The 7,911-nt window shown below is 35.0% G+C and overlaps 1 non-coding gene across 1 annotated transcript; it reads left to right on the top strand.

Moving 5' to 3' along the window:
- Positions 1–7,449: 7,449 nt before the first annotated feature.
- LOC128295014 (small nucleolar RNA R71) lies at positions 7,450–7,556 on the top strand. Its single transcript, XR_008285321.1, has one exon. It is a non-coding gene; the product is annotated as a small nucleolar RNA R71 (small nucleolar RNA).
- The last annotated feature ends 355 nt before the right edge of the window (positions 7,557–7,911 follow it).

Below are 7,911 nucleotides of genomic sequence, written 5' to 3'. Positions count from 1 at the left end.
TATTTTACCCAACACAAGGTAAGTCATTAAGCATATATTTGATATTGCTTAAATGATTGTAATATCTATGCAATTGTGTTTAATGAGATGAAATATATACAAATGTATGTGTATGAAAAGATGATAATGTTGAACGAAAAGAGATAGTGAAATGTGTAGGAAGTTTGCTTGCACTAAGTGTGCGAGAAATAGATGTGTACGGTGATTGAGATTGGCACTCGAGTGTGCGAGCTTCTAATGTACGGCACTAAGTGTGCGAGTTTGGACTATATGGCACTATGTGTGCGGGCTTGAATCATATGGCACTAAGTGTGCGTGATTGAGTATTAAGCACTATGTGTGCGAACTCTACACATATCTCGATTGAACATTTATATGGAGGCGTGACTTTATCGAGATGAGTATGGATAGCGGAAAGAGTAAGTACCTTGAGTTCATGGCTAATAGATGCTATGTTCATGCTCGGGTGGAGTTGGTAAGATTTAAATCTATGTGATGATTTCAATTGCATTCCGTAAATAAGGTATCGTGGAATAGATGAAAGTTCATTTGATTGCATGATTGTTGCGGAAATGAAATGATGTATGGAAATTGCTTCAAATATCCTATTGAACAGTATATGAAATGTAAATGTATGACTTGGTATGAGATTGATCCGAAAGATCTAAGGAACTATGGAAATTCTCAATAAGTGGTTTGAAGTATGTTAACACCTCGTGTTCGACTCCGGCGACGGTCTCGGGTTCGGGGTGTTACATTTTGTATAAAGGTACATGAGTCTAGTTTCAAGTAAAATTAACAGAACTAAATTTGGAGTTTCGTAGCTCCAGATATAAATAATTTAGTGACTATTGCTCAGGAAGACAACTTATTGTGAACTTGAGAATATGTTGTAAACATTGATAAAACATGTTAATGAGTTGCTTATTGTTTTCATATAGACTTACTAAGTGTAAAGCTTACCCCCCTTTCTTTCCCATGTTCCCTAGGGTTACCAGGTTAGCATGGGTTGGATGCCGTTAGAGATATTATCACACTGTCGAGTTAACGCTATCGGCGTAAGTAAATCCTAGTGTTTTGAGTCTATGGCATGTATAGGGTTTTAATGTTGAGTATGTGATATTATGATATAGCCAAAGGCATTGACTTGTTCGTAAGGTAGTATATAGTCATGTGAATGGGCCTATGTTGGCTAATGACATTATGGGCCTATATGATTAATCTTATGCATGTATGTTATTATCTCTTGTGATGTGGCTTACAGCATGTATGCCTAGAGATTAAATTGATATTCATTGATGAGTTAGTAACTGATGCAAGATTAAGTGATTGGTAAATAGTTAATAATGCCTCATAAATGGTTTGTGGATATGATTATGCATGCCTAGTGATGGACATGAGGTTTGTGACGTAATGATACTTATGACAAGTATGTGGTAATGATGTGAGTAAATTCTATGATATTTATTGCATAAGAAATTGACATGAGCATAACATGTTTGTAGATGTTTAAGAGCTCATTTATGCCATGTTGTATATTATTGGATAAGTATGTGTGCATATGTTGTAAGGGTGACAAATGGCATGGAAAATAGCCTTGTAATTGTCTACACGAGTAGACACACGGTCTGCCCCTATGGGCATGTGCCATGGCCGTGTTTTAAAGTCATGTTGCACACGGGCTAAGGGCACGGGAGTGTCCCAAGCCACACGGGCGTATGTGACTACACGGGCGTGTGGAGCCTTAAAGCATGAAAATTTTCAAGTTTTTCTTAAGTTCTCGGTTTAATCCCGAATCGCCTCAGATGCATGTTTTGGGCCTCGTAAGCCCATATATAGGACAATATGCCTGTAAAATGAAAAGTTTTAAATTGATTGAAATTTTACGACCCGATTTTTGTGTGATTGGTTGAGTTGAAGTCAGGTAACACCTCAAACCCTATCCCGGTATCGGATACCGGCGAGGGGTGTTAAAGCTAAGGCCATAATTGAACTTAATGGGCCACACGAGCGAGTGGCCGTACATGAGCTGTAGTAGGGGTTTGGGCCCATTTTCACTGTTTAAACTGTTAAGGTTGCACAGGTCGCTCGAGACAACCGTGGACCTACTGGCAGGTCGGTAAGTATATCTGACCCTAATCTATGACATGACTGTTATACCCCTATGAGATAAATGACAGATATACCCTTGTATGTTATATGACTGTTCAGCATTCCATCCTTATGGTATGAACATTTATATTATTTTGCATTGCATGGCGTGGGATATATGATATTGGAGGAAGTGTACTGAAAGGCTATAAGCCTATACTGGCAGCTCTGCTGCAAATACTGTTAGTGCCGAGACCGGTACTATTCTAGAGTGTAGGGATGGGTGGATCGATTTTATCCCCACATGGAGTGGAGGGCTGGACGGAGTGGAGTGTAGAGGATGGATGGGTAGGATCTTTGTATGCATTTTGGATACTGTACTGAGATGGGCTAAGGCCCACATTGATACTGTTACTGTATTGGGCTAAGACCCACACTGATATTGCGACTGATATAGGCTTAGGCCCAGACTGTTCAACATTGTATGTTTGACTGTTTGATAAATATGGATTACACACTGAGTTTTCGTAAACTCACATTTTCTGCTTATCTGTGCAGGTAATCCTTAGGTGGGCCGGTGCTGTGAGGGACTCAGGGATGGCCACACCACTGTTTATGTTTCATTTTGGATTTTTGGTAAAAGTAGTTTTATTTGGGTAAATTTTATATAATAAGGCTTTTTTAAGTTTTTACTTTTATTTGGGGATTTATTTAAATTGACTTATGTCTGTTAGCAGTAGGACACGAGTTTTTCAAAGAGTAAATGTTTTTCAATTACCAAGCTACACAACTTGTTTTAAAAGCTTCCACAACGAACAATGTTTTCAAAGCGTAATAACGATTTAGTAAGGATCATGTTTTGCTAATCAAACCTATAAATTAAGAAATGAACAAATAAGTTAACTTCTCTTAAAGAACACAAATGAGGTTTTAACACAAACGGACTTTTCCAGTAAAACTATGCTTTTCAAAACTCACTCCAATGTGACATCACAGATTCGGCCATAACGTCTAGCCCAGGTTTGGGGTGTTACATCAAGACATAAGTATAACAATTCAACACTTAATAGGTCCATAAGACATCAATACAAAAGACCTATACATGCCATTATAAACTTAAGTTATAATACCCAAAAACTACCAATTTGATTGTTGGATAGTGTGATAGATCTTCGACGAGCTTCCATCCAATTCGAGATTCCGATGACCTATAAAACATAGTAAAGAAAATAAATAAGCAACGAATGCTTTGTAAGCTCATATAAACTTAAACTAAACTTACCACTTCTTTATTACAATTCATAAAATAAGTATAAATCAAAACCAAGTCATAAGGTTAGTATAAGCCTATTGAAAGACCATTAACCTCACCAATTGGTGAGTTCATCAACATCACATAATCATCAACCTTTTCATAAGATTATGAACCATCCCACTTAATTTCTTACCATTTCTTTCCAAATGCTTAGCATAAACCTAAACAACATTACCAATCCACACATTAGTGCACCTATTCTTGATATAAATGAGTTCATCCATAAGATATATGGTTTACCATGTATAAACATACCATTATGTATCATTAATATTACCATAATGTCATGATTCCTTGCAATTTCATACTTACCATTTAGTTTGTATAGTTTAAAGCATAAACATAAAAATCAACCATAACCACAAGCTTGGCATAAGCCTAAACATCATCATTAATCTACAAGTTAGTACACTTGTTCATATATATATGATATCATCCATAAAACATGTGTTCATCATGTGTAAACATAACCTTTGCATATTTAATGTTCCATAATTCATGATTCAATATAATTGCACACTTACCTTTCCGTTCCCTTTTCTTGCCTATTGAACCATACAAAGTTTCATCAGATACTTGGGAAAGCTCACATGAAGCATGCTTAAACATATAACTATAACATTTCCTTTACATCATTGCTCACACGAGCTGTGAAATGGGCCTGCTCACACAAGCTATGGGTCAGAATGTAAGCTACACGATACAGCTCACGAGCTGTGGAGTATCCACAACAAATGCAGGACCTCAGCCATCAAATATTCAAGACCAGCACCCAAAACATGAAATCCTAAATGACTTGGCATTTGTATCCTACGAATTCTTAAGGTTCAATCGGCACTCAACGTTTGTCAATTCATCATAGCATTGGCACGTTTGTGAACTAATTCAATTACATTAATATGACATAAAAACATTCAATTTATATAAAATTAGTATAATTACAGTTCATGCGAACTTACCTGTACTAAAATGATGTCTTAAAGTGATCCGACGACTAATTCACTAATTTGGTTTTCCTGCGATTGGCGTCCATTTGAGTCGTTTCTTGATCTAGAAAAATATTTTTATTCAATTAATCCCATTCTAGCATTTAAAATTAATTAATTTAACATATAACCTTTCATAATGAAAATATACAAATTTTCCCTCAAAATTTACCTTTTATGCAATTTAGCCCCTAAACTCAAAACTTTTAATTTCACCATTTTTAACCATAATTCATGCTAGCTGATTTTTACCCACAATTTATCCTCAATTTATAATATTTTCCTTGAATTTTACCATTTTCACAAATAAGTCCTTAAAATTGAAAATCATCAAAAATTACTTAACAAAATACTTATATTTAACAACTAAGCTTAACAATCTATCATAAAATTTCATGAACACTTCAATTTCATCCATGGTAAAATTCTAAACATCTAACAATTTTGAAAACAAAGGTACGAGTAGCTAGGTCTAATTGTAACAATATCAAAAACATAAAAATTACAAGAAATAAATGAAGAATGGACTTACATGCATTAACCATACCAAGAGCGAAGCTTCAAGGTCTTTAACAATGGTGGTTCAGTCGAAGAAAGGAGAAAAATAAAAAGATGGCTTCCATTTCCATATTTCAACATTATTATTTTATTTTAATAATAAAAATAACATATAAAACATATAAAATTAAAAGAAATTAAAGCTCAAACCGTCCCACTATCTTAAGAATAGTTAATTTATCCATTAAGGCCATCCAATTATGTTTCTTTAATAAATTAACAACTTTAAACTAATAGCGATTGACTTTTTGAACTATTACAATTTAGTTCTTTTTGCTTAATTAGCCATTTAAACATTAAAATTTCTTAACGAAACTTTCATACAACCTCAATAACAATTCATGAATATTTAATAAAATATTTACGGCTTGATTTATAAAAACGAGGTCTCAATACCTCATTTTCTAAAACCACTTGACTATAGGGCTTGATTTATAAAAACGAGGTCTCGATACCTCATTTTCTAAAACCACTTGACTTTAGGGTCATAACACTTGAACCTAATTATTCATTCAAATAGCATAAATTTTCAATTCAAAATTTAGTTTAATATTAAATTTGACTCGTAAATATTAAATTATAACATTTACTAACTTACTCATCAGATTTGTGGCCATGAAACCACTGTTTTTGATACCACTGATAAACGGGTTGTTACATTAATTGTGTTCGATTCGTTTGACTCAAACTTCGAAGGGGAAACTCATGGATCAGTTTTGTTCAGCAGTACTTTGTCCCCAAACTTAAATTGGTTTATTCTCATCACATGCACGTCATGTGTAGCTTTGTCTCTTTATTGTGTTTTTTTTTGTTTCTTTTCAGCATGCATTTTCCATTCATATAGTTTATAGAGTTGTACAATTCACTATTCATATGTTGTTCTATTTTTGTCTCCTTGACTGAAACATGGCTCCATCATGTTTTCACGAGGGATTTCCTACAGAGAAGGTTGAGCCGTGGTTACTAACATTAATAGAACGTTTAATCTCATCCTACTCACTAGAGACTCTGACAGAATCACGTGCTTGAAGAGTAATATTTTCGTCACCTACACGAAGCACAAGTTCAATCATATCAACATAGATAATAGTCCTAGCAGTGGCTAAAAAGGGTAGACCTAAAATCAAAGGTACTGTACTAGCCTCATCCATGTCTAACACAAAAAAGTCAACGGGGAATATGAATTTATCAAATTTCACAAGCACATCCTCAGTAATACCCCTAGGATATCTAATGGTTCTATCTGCTAATTGAATACTCATCCTAGTGTGTTTGGGTCTCCCCAAAACAAGTTGTTTAAACATTTTATAGGGCATGACATTAATGCTAGCCCCTAAATCAGCCAAAGCATTACCAATATTTAAACTAGCACTGAGACAAGGAATAGTAACTCCCTGGATCTTTTAGTTTATTAGGTAGTTTATTTAGGAAATGGCCGAGCAAATTTTGTTGAGCTCCACAGTCGAAGAATCGTCTATCTTTCTCTTATTTGTTCATATCTCTTTTAAGAATTTGACATAATTTGGCATAAACGAAAGAACTTTAACAAACGATAAGTTAATGTGTAATTTTGTAAGAAGCTTAAGAAATTTACCATATTGTTCGTTCATGTGGTCACTCTTCGATGTATTAGGATATGAAACTCGAGGTTTGTATTCTTTGACAACCAGCTTTTGTTCTTCTTACTTTTCTCAACCTCATCATTGTTCACCAAATCTTCTTGCCTCGGTTCTTGTTCAGGTTCAACTAACCCTTCCACGTCTAGGACAGTAATTGTGTGAAGCTGCTCCTTTGGGTTAGTTTTAGTATTGCTAGGCAACCTATCTTATGGTCTTTTTGAATTTAATTTAGGAACTTGACCTATTTAATTTTTGGGTCCTTGCTTGCTAAATTTTTAGTGCAGCGTCAATGTTTTGAAAATGAGTTTCTGACACCAAGATAAACTTTTTCAACATCTCCTTAAGGTTTGACTTTTTCTCTTGATGATAAGGTCGTTGGAAGCCTAGAGGTGGTTGTGCTCTTTGATTGCCTTTATCACCCTAAGAGAAATTAGGATGGTTCCTCCAACATGCATTATAGTTATTACTAAAAGGGTTATTTTGAGGTCTAGAATTGTTACCCATATAATTGACTTGTTCATTCTCTGTGTTAGGACCGAAGGGTAAACATTCTGGATTGTTCATTCCACCTCCATTTGTATCGTATTGCATCACTGGATTCACCTGTGTAGAAAAATATAAAGCATCAATTTTCTTATTTAGTGCTTCTACTTGGTTTGATAATATGGCAATTGCATCTAGATTAAAAACACCGGTTGCTTTCTTCGAAATTGTCCGCATGACTTGCCACTGATAATTATTTAGTACCAACTCTTCTATAAACTCATAAGCTACTTTAGGTGTTTTATCGTTCAGTGTTCCACCGGCTGCTACATCAATTAGTTGCCTAGTTGAGGGATTCAAACTGTTGTAGAAGGTTTGAACTTGTAACTATAAAGGTAACCCATGATGAGGGCACTTTTTCAATAAATCCTTGTATCTCTCCCATGCATCATATAATGTCTCTAAATCAATCTGGGTAAATGAAGAAATATCATTCCTCAACTTAGTTGTCTTAGCAGGTAGGAAGTACTTCAGAAGAAACTTCTCGATCATTTGAGCCCATGTAGTGATGGAACCTCATGATAAATAGTTTAACCACTATTTTTCCTTGTTCCTCAATGAGAATGGGAACAATCGTAAGTGAATGGCATCATCAATGGCACCATTAATCATGAAACTGTCACTAATCTCCAGGAAATTAACCAAATGAGTATTAGGATCTTTATCTTGGAAACCATTAAACTGGACATACTATTGTACCATCTGAACTGTGTTCGACTTTAGGTCAAAATTGTTCTCAGCAATTGTGGGTCACACAATACTCGATTCAGCCCTGGTCAGAGTGGATTTGGCATAATCG

This window comes from Gossypium arboreum, chromosome 6 (assembly GCF_025698485.1).
Source record: "Gossypium arboreum isolate Shixiya-1 chromosome 6, ASM2569848v2, whole genome shotgun sequence".
Lineage (NCBI taxonomy): Eukaryota > Viridiplantae > Streptophyta > Magnoliopsida > Malvales > Malvaceae > Gossypium > Gossypium arboreum.
Note: the sequence above shows the minus strand (reverse complement) of the source record. Positions and strands in the feature narration are given on the sequence as shown.